Raw genomic sequence first — 16,856 nt, forward strand, 5'->3', positions numbered from 1 at the left:
ACTGGTTTCGTTATCTACTTCCATTGAAGCCACAGTTACATCAAATAGCGGTGCTCGATTGCCTTACGCTGCTTGAACCCGCTGCACTCAAAGATAGTGCGAATGTGAACACGTTCTGCCGAGGTTAAAGCGGGCCGGAGTCTCTTTCTCTTTCGTCTTTTGTTTCTCGTCAAAATATGCACAAATTATGTATGTATGTAACGTGAAAAGTATTATGTATTATAATGTTGGTAATAACATCGGACTATTTGAATCAAAATTCAACAGCTGGATATCATTAAGAAACAATATTCTAATGTATCTGACTTATTGGAATATATGCATTATAATGTCCACGTTTTGGTTGTTGAGACATATTTTCCAAGTAGATTTGGTTTTAAAATGTAACTGAAGCATTGAACTTTTTAATTTAAGACATCGTGACTATTCGTATAATATTTTTTTTACTTAATAGTAATTTACAAGTAAGTTAATATTATATAATTTAAGTCATGTGTTTATAAAAAAATAAAAATTATAAACCTAGTAATATTATTTTTATATTTTGTATATTTATTACGATATAAATTTGATATGTAGCAGCAGCATACAAATTTCCTCGTCGGTGTAGTGTCTAGTCTATATGGATGCAGATTCCGAGACATCATATTTAGTTGCATTGATATAGCGCATTTCTGCCGCTAAGCAGCAATACCTAGTATTGTTGCGATCTGGTTTGAAGGACGAGTGTGCCAGTGTCACCGCGGGCACAAGGGATATAGTATCTCAGTTCCCAAGGTTGATGGGGCATCGGCAATGTAAGAAATGGTTATTATTTCTTACATCACCTATGTCTATGGGCGGTGGTGACCACTTACCATTAGGTGTCCTATTTGCTTATCCGCCTGTCTATAACATAATTTTTTTTATGATATTTTCAAATACAACCCATAAAATTAAGGTAAATAAAATAAATAAAATTTGACTATGAATTAGTAAGTACACTTATTTATCGATAGTTTATTAAGGTTATAATACATATACTATATAAAATAATAAGGCTTCTATGTTGAATTAAGTATTTTGATTTAAATTGTTTTGAACGAAATAAATCCTTTCGAATTCTTCCGACAACAGCTAATTCGCAATGGTGAATATGAGATTCAAGTTCCCACAAATTGAATACGTAGTAATTAATATTATATTACTTACGAACGCAATTATATGTTAAAGTTTCAGATAGCCGCTGAACTATAGCTTTTACGATAAGCACGTGATACTATAAAATATATTAATTAATTATAATTTATTATCCGTAGTCCTATTACTGATATTTCAATTTTATTGAAAATATAATCATAGCAATATTGTTATTATTATGTTATTTAATTTAGATCTTTAACTTCTTGGTAAATTGCTTTATTTTTGTGTGAATATTAAACGCGCGTTAAGAGAGCTGTTAAAATTATACTTTCTTGAATAGTCCAGACTTGGACTAAATGGATATGAACCTAGAATGCCGAATTTAGATATTGGGTTAAAAAAGCTAATTGGAAATAGTCGACCAAGATTTCCAATGACATTTTTACTTCTCCCCCACCAACGAATAGTGCAGCGTACAGTACAATCATATAGTACGTACTTGTATTATTATTTATATATTAGCAAGTTCAAACGTTGGTCTGGTTTTATAAGGATCTTCGGAAATGGGGTAAATAACTAATCAATCATCATCAGGTAAATGTGAAGCTGTCTCTAAGTGCAAAAAACAGGGATTACTTGTTTTATGAACCAAGACCGTCGAAAGGAAGAAAAATGTATTTGCACCTATTAAGTACTTTTGCTGTTTTATTTATTTATATTAAACTTTAATAAAATTCTCTTCAACCGTTAATTTGTTATAATATAAGACTATAAAATCAATACTAAGCTTTAATTGTTTACAAATAATGTAATTGCTGGTATTAATATGCTTTACAAGTTTGATAATGAACATTTTACGATATGTATGATAAAGTAATCTCTTAAATTTCCTACGTAATTCTTGTTCGATATCACGATAACTATTTGTTAGGAATATATCAAATCATTAGAACATATTAAATTGTCTACAGTTTTATACTAATATCTGTGATAAGGTATTGACAGTCCACCACATATGATTAGGGTCTATTTCAGATCTTCTTAGTTATGACTTATGACACTTTGAGTTGCATTAAATTACATTGGTGTGTCACAAAGCAGTAACCTTAGAGTGAGGAATGTCTAATTGGAACTAATTCAGCATACATTTAACAATTTTAAATAATGTGAAGAAAGGTTAAGCTAAGGACGACTGCTTTCGTGTTTAGATGTCCTTCTTTCAACCCTCAATAAATTAACATAATGTGACCTTTTTAAAGAGAGCTTCCATTTAAAATTAATTTAGTATCGCAATCCATCAACTTAAATATTTTTCTAATATTTACATTCTGGGTTAAAATATTTTTAGCGTCATAATAATTTAACATGGCAAAAGCATTTAATAAATGAATTACCAATTTCAGTCAAATTAAGCGTAAAAATAAGCTTTGGTTGAATATGCCAATAACATTCTAATTCGTGTTTTCATAATTATATAATTCATAATTAATATATATTTTTTAATATTGTAGGTTTAAGCCCGGGAAAACATCTCTGAGTGTTGATGTTCTTAATTTGTCTTTATATATCATTTCATTCACATTGATAACGGAAAATATCGTAACTAAACCTGCGTTTCATGCGTCGGATGAAAATCTGCTAGATGCGTATCCACCAACCGTCATTTGAGCTTATTCCACATAAGCTCAAAACCATCTACTTATAAGGAGATGAGGCCTTAGCCGAGTAATGGGATATTTACAAGCTGTTACTAATATAAGATTTAAATGTATTAATAGGCAAAAAATATCTGCGGACTCTTGTTTTAGAAAAAAATAAGTATTATGAGTAAAACCTTAATGATTTCGCAGATGTCTTTAACTTTTTACTGTATAAACACCATTGTCATCGTTTCAAAATGATCTATATTGTCGTTAATGTAATACTCAATATTATTGTAAACATACTATGACGTAAATGTCTCGAGCGAGAAAGATTATAAATAGAAATCAGTTTTAATATATGTAAAATTTCACAAAAGTATATAATAACCTCATAACGTATATATATCTATATAACGTCAGACAAAATATATGAAATTAACTAAAAAATACTAATCGAGTCGGATCAGCATCGTTTTCATATTAGGAACCTCAAGAGATTCCTAAAAAATCTGTCATCAATATCAATGTATCATCGCTTATACTTGATTCTACTTACAGTAATAATAATAAGTATGATTTGTTAATATAGGTAGTAACTAGCATTATTTTTGTCATGTCTACATACTGTCACTACATTGCAACACAATTAATTAATCAATCAGTAAACTCAGTCTCGTCCAAATATTGCAAGCGTGCAAATGTATAACTTCATATACGCATTACAATATATCAAATATTTGTGCAGTATTTATAATTATAATATACATAATTAATATAACTACCATTTGCCTTAGTTCCGCTCTGTATTAAATAATTTAATATAATGGCAACATTTTATTTTATATAAAAAGAGGTCGTATATAAAAATGTTGTTTAGTGGTTGATTTAGCTACAATACAAGCATTGTTGCGTCTTCTTCTTTCGAATCTCAAATCAAATGATGTCAGAAAGAGAGAAGTCATTGTTTAACCAAAAACAGCTAAACAATGTTTATATGTAAGTAAGGCTTTAATTAGTAGATTAGATCGCTTAATAGAACCACATTTATACATCATTATACCTAACTGTTTTAATATTACATTGTATTTACCAGAGCATATAACTATATGTACATATATATAAGAATATTATTTATAATGCTTGGAGACAAAGTCATTCTCAAAGCTCGACCTCTGTTCGTCCTAGTATGTACTATGGAAGTATATAATTATTGTAAATGTTGGCTGTAGACATAGAGCCGGTATCTCTGTGCGGTTTTACCCGCCGCGTCGCCCTGCTGTCTGCGATCGTTTTACAATTAACACGTGACTACCTATTTCATTAGCTGCCATCTCAGAATCGTTTCTTTTTTAATTAATAGATTTATAATACACGATAACCTTACACGACTTCTAGTAAAAAAATGTATCTAGTAGAAGATTATTTGTATCAGCATTCTAACAAATATTTATTTTGATATTATATTATTAATCTTTTTACATGTATTTAATTAGCTATGGCGCAAATCATGACCACATTTTTTTTTTGGTTTTCAATTATTGTCATATAAGGGACGGTATTTAAAATATATACGTACTTATTTTTTTTTTATAATATAGTAAGGTGGACGGGCAAATGTACCAACGGATGTTCATCAACGCCCAAAGATATTGGCGCTGTAAGAGATATAAAACATTCCTTACGTCGCCAATGCGTCTTCAACCTATTACGTTCGCTCTGACACTGAAAAAAACATATTATTTTACAAAAATTAAAAAAAAAGCCGATTGAAGCTCAATCAGTTATGTACCTATATATAAACGAACAGACCATTCTGAGACTTCTGATTTATGATTTTCAAGAAGAATAATGTTCCTTTTTTTTATAGTATAGGTAGGTCGACGAGCATATGGACCACCTGATGCCATTTGGCCAACAACGGCCATATACATTGGCATTGTAAGAAATGTAACCATTGCTTACATCGCCAATGCGCCACCAACCCTGCGAACCAAGATGTTATGTCTCTTGTGCCTGTAACTACTCTGGCTCACTCACCCTTCAAACCGGAACACATTACACACCAAGTACTGCTGTTTGGCAGTAGAATATCTCATAAGTGGGTGGTACCTACTCAGACTGGCTCGCATAAAGCCCTTTATCATCAAGTGAAACACACAATACAATAACTTACTTCATAAGACTACTTTAATCGTTACTTATCATAATGATGTGAGTACGTGTCTAATTTTTATTCGCAATTTTAGTTTTTAGAGTGGGCAAATGTACTTTAATGGAGACACAACTAATATATATAAAAAATTATAAAATATTCTGTTACAAATTTACAGAATAGAATAGTCTAACTGTTGCCATAAAAGGTTTGCAAAATATATATATATATATATATTCCTTACTTTTTATTTCATCCATGATCAAGACAATAATGTATAGTGGCTAATAATATATTAATACATTCAATAGGGCAGTGAACTGCAACAGTGAGCCAACTTATCTGGGTCACCTGTACGAATAAGCCGTCCAGGGACGTTTGTCAGACAGCCATGAAAAGATCATCAGGTGTTTGGGTTGGACGCCTAAAATTAAACCGACTAAATATTGGTAAACACATGAAGTTAGTTGCGTAATACGTTATATTATTAACAGAGCTCTTTATAAGCAATGTTACTTAAGCAAATTTATATATGTTCTGTAACATTACCACAATAAGTTAGTCTTGAGTTTCTTATATCTCTTAATATATATCTACGCTAATATTATGAATGTGAAAGTATCATGTTTTCAAGGTTAAATTACTGAACATTGTGATAACATTTGTGAAGCAAAACGGACATAAGCCACTTTTAATACCCACCCTGAGACTACGCCTCGCGTACTGGCAAATATATAAAAATTCTCTAATTAATGACATTCTATATGATCGCATACACAATTATTAATATTTTGTAACTAGTTAGTCACAGTCCTGACGTGTTCATGTGTCGTGGATCAAAGGTTGTCTGGGAGCGTTTTTTAAAGCAACAAAATTGCTTTGGCGCACTAATCATTTAATCTACCTTATTTTTCAGCAAAATCTTTATAATATATTTATTGAAAATTACAAAACATTTATGCTATTATATTAACAATAGTGCTGGCATAACCTTAACTTCTATTTTTTAACGTAATTACACTTTTTGACTAATTCAAAACCCTACCAGTTTTGTGCAAGCCCGTATATATTTCTTTCGATTTAATATCTATTTCTGTTTTACTCAGATCTCATCAAGTCATGGGGACGGTAAAAAATATGAAGTAAGTGTGATTGAATTTATTTATGATTACTGCTACCAATTATCTAAAATCCAATATTACATCATTATTTTTCAATAAATTTGATTATTTAAAATTTGTTAGAAATTACGTTACGACGTCACTACTTAAAAGTTTATAAAAGGGGATGTAACATAAACGAATTTAGAGACTTTCTTGTTGTCATCTGACCAAAATATACCTATTTCTGAAATTCTGCTGTTGTTACTTAATTAGGAATTGTTAACATCTTCTCATTACAGCATTAAGTGGACAAAAGGATAAGTAAATTCAAAAACTTTAAAAACTAACACATTATGTTCAGCCATATCATAACGGTGGTAGTAGACCTTAGTTCTAAAAGCAAACAAACTTATTTAAAGAGTTACTCGCATAGTAACCAAGAACTGCCATAGCAATGAACTGCATACATATTTATAAAAGAACAGGTATCGAAGCCCAAGCATTTACACGTTTTATTACTTTCGTATTTTACGACCCCGTTTGTCACCTTTGTTGCTGGGTCACAGCTTAAAAAAAAAAATTTCTTAAGCATTCTAGCAATATTTAACGTGGGCTCGCCGCAGACACCAGAGTAAACGAAGTTTGGTAGCTTTTTATTTTATATATAAATAGGGTAATATTTTTAGATTTAACTAATATCTGCAATTATGCATTGTGTTAAGAAGAATCTTTATATTCCTCAAAATTTAATTGTTATGGTAGTTTTTTAATTTTTTTTATACGCGATTATAATACATATACATAGCATAACATAACATAAATAAAGCTTTTATTCACTGTATCTTCTAAACAATAGTAAATTTTCGAACCGAATGTATATACTCATATAGCATGACCGACACCTATCTATTAATTAATTAATATATTTTACAAAAATTAAATTTTTATTACTCTCTTCGTTTAAAACTAGTTTTTAGGTTAAAAATTATGTTAACTTTTTTTAAAACGATAACATAAAGCAGAATTTTTATTTGTGTATTTTTATACCTACTCTTCATATGTATATTTACTTTTGGATTTTTTCAGTAAAGACAATGAATTTTACTAACGAAATATTTTAAATGTAACTAAATGTCACGTGATTTCATCTTATAATGCTGTGGTGCACACCACGTGAGACAGGATGTGGGTATGTTTACGACTGAGGGCGTTTCGCGGTAAACTGTCTAAATACAAGTGTTGTATAAAATACAAATACAAAAATGAGCACTTGAAATAATGTCATTTTTTTCTGTTCATTCAGTCATTCTTATTAATCCTTAGACGTACGAACAGACGGGAAAATAAATCACCAGAATTACTGTGTTATTGTTGTTTGTGGAACCAGACGTGCACGACGTCGCACACCTCGTAATGCGCGCTTTTTGTGGAAGTCGTAAAATTGGGAATTTTTGGTGAAAGACTGTAGCGTAGGTTAGAAGCCTGGCAACACTCCAGATCGTATTATGTTCTGAGTCATCTGACGGTAATAAGAATTGATCTTAAGCCAAAGTGTCGTATTCAAAGACGCTTGATGCCTTGATTTATTTAATCTACTCCTTATAAGCAGGATATGTATTGAAAAGAGTATTACTTCCATAGTTTCGAGAATGTATATAATGAGAGGGCTGCGAAACATAATAACACCGGGAACCAGCATATGTGACTTGTTTAAAATTATATAATTGTAGGCATAACGATTTTATTGTTAAATGATTTTTTGCGTATTTTTTTCGTTGCAATTGATTGATTAAAATAATATAGATGTATTTAATACATTCAAAAATTAAAAAAACGAAAGATTATGATTCTTTAATTAATATAAAAAGGGGTTTATCTCTGTGCTTTTTTCAGGTTTATTAAGTGCCTATTACTGGTTCAGAATGTAGATTACCAGAGAAAAGCCGGCACTCAATCGTTACTCTATTCCACCAATTAAATATATATATCGTACCTGGGTATATCAGCAAATAGACCTAGCTCCATGTTTTTTATCATCTATGTAAACTTGTATTGATCAATATGCCTTTTTAATGCGGACGTAGTCACGGGAAGAACTTAGTTTTCTATTAATGTTTAATAAAATCATTCAATGGAGAATCAAATGGCTATAAAAGGTTGCTGTGTAATTACGTATGTGTGTGTTGTGTATAATTGCGTGGGTAGCGGAATGTATGTAACGTCTCGCTAATCTTGAGACCATGTAATGATAATGACGAAAGAGTAATTCAATCGGATGCTTAATATTATAAGGTAAGCTATTTTAATAATTTAAGTTGATTAATAATATGAAGAACAAATTTACAAGTATACGTAGAACTTGAGAAGCTTGACTTTATGTACCTTAGGCAAAATTCACCTTAAGACAACCTTGAGCGACCTCACTTGTATCTTACTGGGACTAAGAAACATATATTATATGATGATAATGGTGATATTCTCAGAGTTCTGACAGATTTTGACCACGGCAGCCATTAACAAGAGGCTAGCCAACTGCCCAGGACATAGGTACATAGGTGTTATAGTTCATAAGCGTGTGCAGAAACAGAGGTGCTCAGATGAGACGGCAATGCGACATGATCAGTGAATTTATTTTTACCTTTCTAGACATATTAAATTGATTCTCTCAAAAAAAAAAATATATATATATATATCTATCTCATTTTATCTCATATATATATATATATATATATATATATATATATATATATATATATATATATATATAACATAACTTAAAACTACAGATGCTGAACTTATTAAATTATCTATTTAATTATCTAAATTTAAAAATTTAGATAGATACTTAAAATTATTATATATTGTTATTATATACAGAAAATTTCCATGAACTCACAGAAACTCATACCGTTACACGTAATTGACTTTTAACGGACGTTATCTTTTATACTACACAAATTAGACCAAGTGTCATTAAATAACGTCAACACGCCTATTCTTTTCGTAGAATTTTTCGTGACATCGATATTTACCGATAGTTTCAAGGTATTTCAGCGATCATTTATTTATAGTAATTTATAAAGTATCAACATGGATAATGCACATCAATGCACTCGATTATAGTAACTGGCGTTTGACTGCATTTGCTATTCTTGGAATAGACTCCCGGGGGCTATATTTTCCACGGCCATGAGCATAGTCAAGGTCTTAGCAGAAACTTTTCCTATATTTTCCTTTGATGCTGTTTATTTAAACACGGTTTATTGAAATGCATTCAGGGTAGTAGAAACACTTTGAGGGTGCGGCGTTAGAAAAATATCATTTTACGTCTAGTTTTTGGAATTGCATCGAACATGTATGAAAACGTTGACGTAGTTTGTTTGCTTTCTAGATGTATTAAATAGATAATAACATTGCGGAAAATTACATCCATATAAAGCAAATTGTCAATAACAAGTTATTACTTTTAATAAAATTACGAATAATTATGCTACTATACAATAATATACCCTATAAAATTTATTTAATATTATTGTAGTAAATAGATGAATTTATATACTTTTTCATCTTTACTTACATATTAGATATCCATATTTTTGTTGTTGTTATAAACGTTTGACGAGCAGTTTGGCACGCAGAAAAATATTTACAGACGCTGATGCCATAAAAGTGACCTGTGCGGAGTGACTTTAAATTTGTTATTTTTATTTAACGTTTAATTTTTTTTTAGACAGATTGTCTGAATAAGGTAAAAAATGCAAATGCACACATTAACGCATGGTTTATATATTATGTGCATAGGGAGGAAATATTTTTTTTTAATAGTTCTCCAGTCTTATTCCGTTTATTATACCTATGAAGAGTGAAACAAATTTTTGGAAACATAATTTAATGTTTTTAAAAGTACCATCAGTATGATCAAATATTTTAATATTTTTTATTTAAATACTTAATAAAGATCTGGATATGTATTTATATAAACTATATAATTGTAAAGACACAAAAGTAAAAAATACGATATATTTTTTTTTATATTCGCCGGGAGGGCAAATGACTACTCCACCTGATGGTAAGTGGTAGTAGAGTCCAAACGCGACGACGGCCAGTACAGACGGGAAAAACGTTCTGCACTAGCCGCCTTCGCCTTGCCGGCCCGCAAGATGCCTCTTCACACCTCGTTTGAAGGAATTAACCCGGTTTGTAAGAGGAGGGGAACACGTGAGCTGGTAAGGAATTCCATTTTTTGGAAGTGCGACAAAGAAAGGAGTTGCCAAATTTCTTTGTTCGCGATGGAATTGATGTCACAGTTAGGCGGTGACATCGAGAACCAGCTCGCGTGGACTTAAGAAGGAAGGGGGAAGCAGGAATTAGAGAGAATAATTCCTCAGAGCATTCGCCGTTATACAGTCGATAGAAAGCGCTCAGTGCTGCTATCTCTAGACGCAATTGTAAAGGTTCGAGGGTGTTTGTGACCTTTACGTCGCCAATAATGCGGACCGCACGTCGCTGCAACCGATCCAAGGCCTCCAGTAGGTACTTAGCGGAGCCATCCCAAAGGTGCGAGCAAAATTCCACGCAAGACCGTACCTGTGTTTTGTACAGCAGGCAAAGTAGTTGTGGCGTGAAAAAACGTCGCACCTTGTTCAGAACTCCGAGTTTCCGTGAAGCTGTTTTTATAACAGCCTCGATGTAATCCCTTGGACTAAGGTCGCAGCGAACTTCAATCCCCAGCATGGCGATTTTGCTTTGTATCACCAGCGGAGTACCACAGAGGGATAGAAGAGGGGAAAATGTTGACTTTTTCGCTGTGAGAGCGCATACCTGTGTTTTCTTGGCATAAAACTCAACAAGATTATCAGAGCCCCATTTAGCGATGAGCTCTAATGTCCTATCGAGTTCAATGACAAGATCCTTCTGCCTCTCCTCAATTTCCGCTCGCCCAGCCACTGCGCGTCCGTGGTATCCACCATGCACTGTACTATTGTCTGCATAGCAATGTAACATACATTGCTATGCAAGAGAGAGCATATCCAATGATATATAAATATATGCAAAAGAAAGAGTGTCAGAGATAGCACAGATCCCTGGGGGACCCCAGCATTCACTACAAAGAATTGTGAAGCGCAATCATCAACTAAAACACGAAGGCTACGCTTGTGTAGGAAGCTGGCAATGCAGGTGCATAGCTGAGCAGGCAGACCATATGCCGGCAGCTTGGAGAGAAGACTTCTGTGCCAGACCCTGTCGAAAGCCTTGGAGATATCAAGGCTGACAGCCAACGATTCTCCATGCTTGTCGATAGCTTCACCCCAGAGGTGGGTTACGTACGCTAGAAGATCACCTGTGGACCGTTTTGGTCGAAACCCGTACAGATGATCATTAATTAGACAGTGATCTTCTAGGTAATGGATCAGATGGTTGTTTAAAATCCGTTCCATCACCTTACAAAGTACTGAGGTGATAGCTATTGATGATTAGCTATTGAGGTGTCAGACCGATCCCCTTTTTTGGGAACCGCTTGCACATTAGCTCTTCTCCAAGCCTCCGGCACACATCCCGAAGAGAGAGAAAGTTGGAAAAGGCGCGTTAACACAGGAGACAGCTCCGCTGCGCACTTCTTCAGCACTATGGCTGGTATTCTATCGGGACCGCTAGCTTTCCGTACATCAAGTGATTGCAGCTCCGCACGCACATCACATTGCCTGATTTTGATGTCAGGCATCGTATGGCCACATGAAGGTATTTTAGGTGGCAACGCACTACAATCATCGATGACGGAATTATCGGCAAAGAGTTTAGCCAGGAGATCGGCTTGCTCTTGCGGACTGTGAGCTAGCGATCCGTCCGGATTTCTGAGCGGTGGCAGCGAAGGTTTACAGAAATTGTTTTGCACAGACTTGGTCAGACGCCAGAAGCTACGGGAGCCCCTAGGATGCGAAACAAGGTCATGACCAATCTGTACAATGCGCTGTGCATCCGCTCTCGTGTATGCCTTTCTACAGGACTTGGAATTTTTATTGTAGTTTGCTTTCAGTGAGTCAATGTTAGATGCCCCGCTAATGCAGCCGTTGATCCACTTCCGATATGCCGCCTGCTTAGATGATACAGCATCGGCACATTCGCGAGTGAACCAACGGTTACGCGTACCCTTAGTGACGAGATCTGAGCTAGGAATGTAGTATTCCATTCCCAACATGATCTCGTCAGCAACAGCAGGGCACTAGCTGTCGGGTCATTCCCACTGAAGCAACGTTCCTTCCACGGGACCGACGCATAGTAATCGCGCATACCGTCCCAATCTGCCGACTTATAGTGCCAAACGCGACGTTTGCATACCGCTAGTGGCGGCAGCTTGGCCTGTGGCACTCTGGTAAATATAAGGCTGTGATCCGAAGAACCAAGAGGAGCTTGAACCACAACCTGATATTCCACCGGGTGAGAAGTCAGTAGAAGGTCCAGTAGAGAAGGTGCTTGCCCATCAATGTCTGGGATCCTGGTGGGCTGATCAACCAGTTGGGTCAAGTCATGTGTGAGAGCAAAAGCATGAACAGTCCTTCCAGCATGGTCAGTTTTGAGGGAGTTTAACCATGATTCGTGGTGAGCATTAAAATCCCCCAAAAACACAAATTCCGCTTTAAACTGCTCTTGGAAATTGCTCTTGCGCAGCATCTGCCACCCGACTAAGATGGTCAAATAATCGGCTTGTCTCCAAGTCACCATTGTGGGATCTGTAGAGGCACACGTAGACTCGACTCTGACGAACCAGGTCCACACGTACCACCAACATGGAGAAGGAGGGGTCCTTCAAGCAGCGCAGTCGGTGACAGCAAACATCTGTCCTGACGAACAAGCATACTCCGGCTTTCGCTTTAAAGGATTCTTCAAGCGTGTAGCCGGGATAATTAAGGTATAGGTATAATAGTAGTATATAGGTAGGTATAGTATAAGCTGGTATAGACAGGACGGAGTATTTGTGTCTCCGTGAGAAACAACATTGCTGGCCGTGCTGACTCGAGATGGTGGTGGACAGCGTTGAGGTTAGCGTGGAGTCCACGGATGTTAGAGAACTCGACCTCAAACAGCGAGGGTATGGTGAGGGTGTGCACCGCTGTACGACCGTTATTTCTGTTTTGTTGCGCTACTATTTGGGAAAAAAATGGAAAAGAGACGTGAAGCGAGCGACGTATTACCACGATAGGGATGGGAAAGTGTGGAGGCGTGTTTCCCCAAGTGGTTGCCAAAAGGAAAAATACACTAACCCGCCGGACGGAAGGGTCCCCGAAACCCCCCGGAAGTGGCCACCGGGACCCCACCTTCCGGTCACCAACCAGCATGACGGTCCACCCCGAGATTATGCGTGGCCTGGTACGGCAGCCTCGCGAGCTGGTTAGGCACGCTCGGGCCCCTGTACGATGCCACGGGTGGCCAGCGGAACAGCCGTTTCTTCGGGTCTCCCTGTCCGGCAGGTCAATACAGTTTCCCCCGGCATTAATTCAACAGCCGTCTCCATTGGACCAACACCCATCGCGGCAATACTCGCTCGGGCACTGGCTGTACGCTGGCTGACCTCGAAACGCGGCTGCAAGCCACTTCACGACTTTTTCACCATGCGTACGGTGGTAACAAGCCAGGCGGATGTTTAACATCCTACCACCAGATGAGCAGATGGTCGCTCAGATATTCCTAGTCGCCTCTTACGACACCCATGGGAACGAGAGGGGCAGTGAAATGTATTCTTTCTCCGTCACTGCACGGATAGATAGATAGATTATTGCCTATTCTTCATTTCTCAAAATCTTCATTCTCTTTTATTGATTGAAATGAATCTCAGTATATAGAAATATCAATAATTAATTACGATAATACCTGGTTTTACCTATAACGAAAACGGTAAAAAAATTTAACGGTCTATACTTAGAAAATAAATAAATCTGTAATAATAAATAAATATTATATTATTATATAAATATATATTTATGGAATATTTATTTATGTATCGTATACATATATATATTGTATCTATTTTTTTTTTATGTATTAAATAATTTGTACACCCCTACCATCCTATCTCTCTCCTCTACCAAAGGTTGCCTGGAAGAGATCGCTGTTTTAGCGATAAGGCCGCCTATTGTACATTTTTCTTTTCTTTGTTTTTGTTTTACTCCTATTATTTTTGTCTATATTGGCAATAAAGAGTATATATAAAAAAATCTGCTACTGATTAAAAGTCAAGCTTATTACACACTCCGGTGTACATCCCAAAGGTGATAACCGAATTGCGAACTGTTTGTTATATGGCACAAATCTTTGCTTTGATAAGACTTCAATCCAAGCGATTTATGTCGCATTTGAATATTTTACGAGATATCGAAATTTTAACATATATATTGAGGGATAAATTTTCAAAAGATTGGTTTTTTTGGTTCGGAAGTTTATCCTTAAACTCAAACATATATAAAACATGCCACAGACGGCACGTGCAATCATCATTCTGAATTTATTATAAATAAGTTATTGTGTGAAAATCCGCGCCGCGTTGACCAGTCTGCTCCCACTAATAATAATAATCCAGCGGGCCGATTTCGGTCATGGTGGTCAATCTCAAGAGAGATTACACAACTGCGCAGGACATATTATAGTGCACAAGTGTGTGCGCAAACACAGTTGTTCTCTCTATTACCTAACCCTCATAATCGTTTGCCTATTATTACATAAAAAAACATCCGATGGGCTTAGATCACTAATAAAAACTTATTAGTGATCGAAGCTGATGATGGGTCGGCAATTCTACACTATCTAATAATAAGAGTTCAGGCGCAGGAACAATGGCTTTACGTGCTTTCCGAGGCACCGGAGTGTAAACACTTCCAACTTTCAGACTCTGGGCTGGTACTTAAAATTTTTGACAGATATTTTTCGGGCCAATAAATAGCTACTGGGTTAGTAACTATTTATTGGCCCCACCTGGAATTTAAAGCCAGGACCTCCGGGGTATGCAGTCTTATATCTAGCCACTAGACCTACGAGGCAGTCGTAGTAATAATAATTAATCTAAAAATTAAATCTATCTATAAATTATCCCTAAAGAAGTTTTATAAAAACGGTAACTATGCATAATTATTGATAAAAGATCATAAAAGAGGAGAAGCTCGAGACACGGACAAACTAGCAAATGGTTCGCAACAAGGTACAAGACGCATCCCTTTACTTTTTTAACTTGCGCTTAGCATTAACTCCATTCCTCCAACACAATAAAAAACATGACCATAATAATTATTTGTTGAGGTTATTTAAGAATATATATTCCTATGCTTTTTTAAATTTGGCTTATTGTCTATCCGCATGAACTGTACCCCCATCACAGCAAATATAATTCTCGGTTAAATTTAATTATTTTGGTAATATTTTTTAACAGTTCGTTTTTAATAATATACTGGCAGGATATTATATTTGTATAATTAATCACCACATTACGCTGACACGAGCGATTGATACGGCAATAGACAGCTTTTTTTATTCATTAACAAGCTACGTCTGAGCTAAGCAAAATGCAATGATAGGATAAATGTGTAAAATTATAAATTAACGAGAAAGGTTAATGATTCTTAATTCAATTACAAATATTATAAAATTATTATTTATTTATTTACTTACTTATATGCAACTATTTCCACCGTCCATAGAAATTAATAGTGTAAAAATAATAACCACTTAATCTACCGCCTTGCGCCCCTTCAGTCAAAATTAGTAACTGCCATAGTATGTCCTTGTGTTGAAATTGGGTTGGTTAATTTCAAGCTAGAACACAGCAAAATATATTATATTGCTGTTTATCAAATTGTTTTTTTTTTCAGATAAGAAAGAGCTTCGCTAGTGAGAAGAATGATATAAAGCGAGATAAATTGTATACGATTCGTCACCCATGTTAACTTGTTTCCTAGAATACAGATCTCGTTACGTGAGAATGTTGTTAATTGTTGTTACAGGAAGCACTTCTTTGTTCCCCAATAAAAAAATCTAACAAAAGAGGTTAAAGTTTTCATGTCTTTTCATTATTTGATCGGGTGGTTATTAAAATATTTGTGTAGTTTTATTTCTAAATAGATTGCTAAAAAGTATAAAAATAATATATTTTGCGAGAAAGAGTCCTAAAAGTTTGTTCTGCTATTATAAAGTTTAGTATTGTTTGAAGGCGAGGTTTTATTGAATAATTTGGCAAGATCTGCGTTTCCAATTATACAGAAAGTGGCCAGATTTGGTTTCTATTGATATTCAAACCAATTTAAAATAAGTCCTGTTCCTTTGAAGTGTACTGACTAAAATGGTAAACGATTCTTTATTACAATTTTCGTTGACAACATAAAGTTATTATTAAAACTTGCGACTTTTCTTTTCGTCCAGCTTAATGCATTTTGCGTGAGAAAAAAAATAGAAAAACTACTCTCACTAGTCAAATTTGAATTTCTATAAACGTCTTAAAATGGTATAATTTCTGATAAATGTTTCTATAGCCAATATAAATTAATGGTGGTCACCATCATGAAAGTACAAAGATTTTGACGTATTCATCAGTTTTAGGTTTCTTAATTAATGTATTTAAAGTTGAATAAGTACCATTATATGTTAGAGTTATGACGAAATAGCGTGAATTATCAGTAGATAAGAGTAATGGCGCAATTCTATTTGGCTGTTAAAATTTTCCTGCGATTGGGATGTGAAATGAGAAAACTAGAACGCTTGCATTGATACGTATGTGCTTATCAAAAATTAATAGCTGCTTTGATCGTTAAGCCTGTAAACAATAATAATAAACAAAATATCGTTTTATAGTTGGAA

General features: G+C 34.8%; 1 long non-coding RNA gene across 1 annotated transcript; it reads left to right on the forward strand.

Annotated features, from left to right (window-relative positions):
- The first annotated feature begins 3,625 nt into the window (after nucleotides 1-3,625).
- LOC126773702 (uncharacterized) lies at nucleotides 3,626-16,049 on the forward strand. The gene is made up of 2 exons (XR_007669762.1): nucleotides 3,626-3,761; nucleotides 15,875-16,049. It is a non-coding gene; the product is annotated as an uncharacterized LOC126773702 (long non-coding RNA).
- Nucleotides 16,050-16,856: the final 807 nt, after the last annotated feature.

The sequence above is a fragment of the Nymphalis io genome, chromosome 15 (genome assembly GCF_905147045.1).
Source record: "Nymphalis io chromosome 15, ilAglIoxx1.1, whole genome shotgun sequence".
NCBI lineage: Eukaryota > Metazoa > Arthropoda > Insecta > Lepidoptera > Nymphalidae > Nymphalis > Nymphalis io.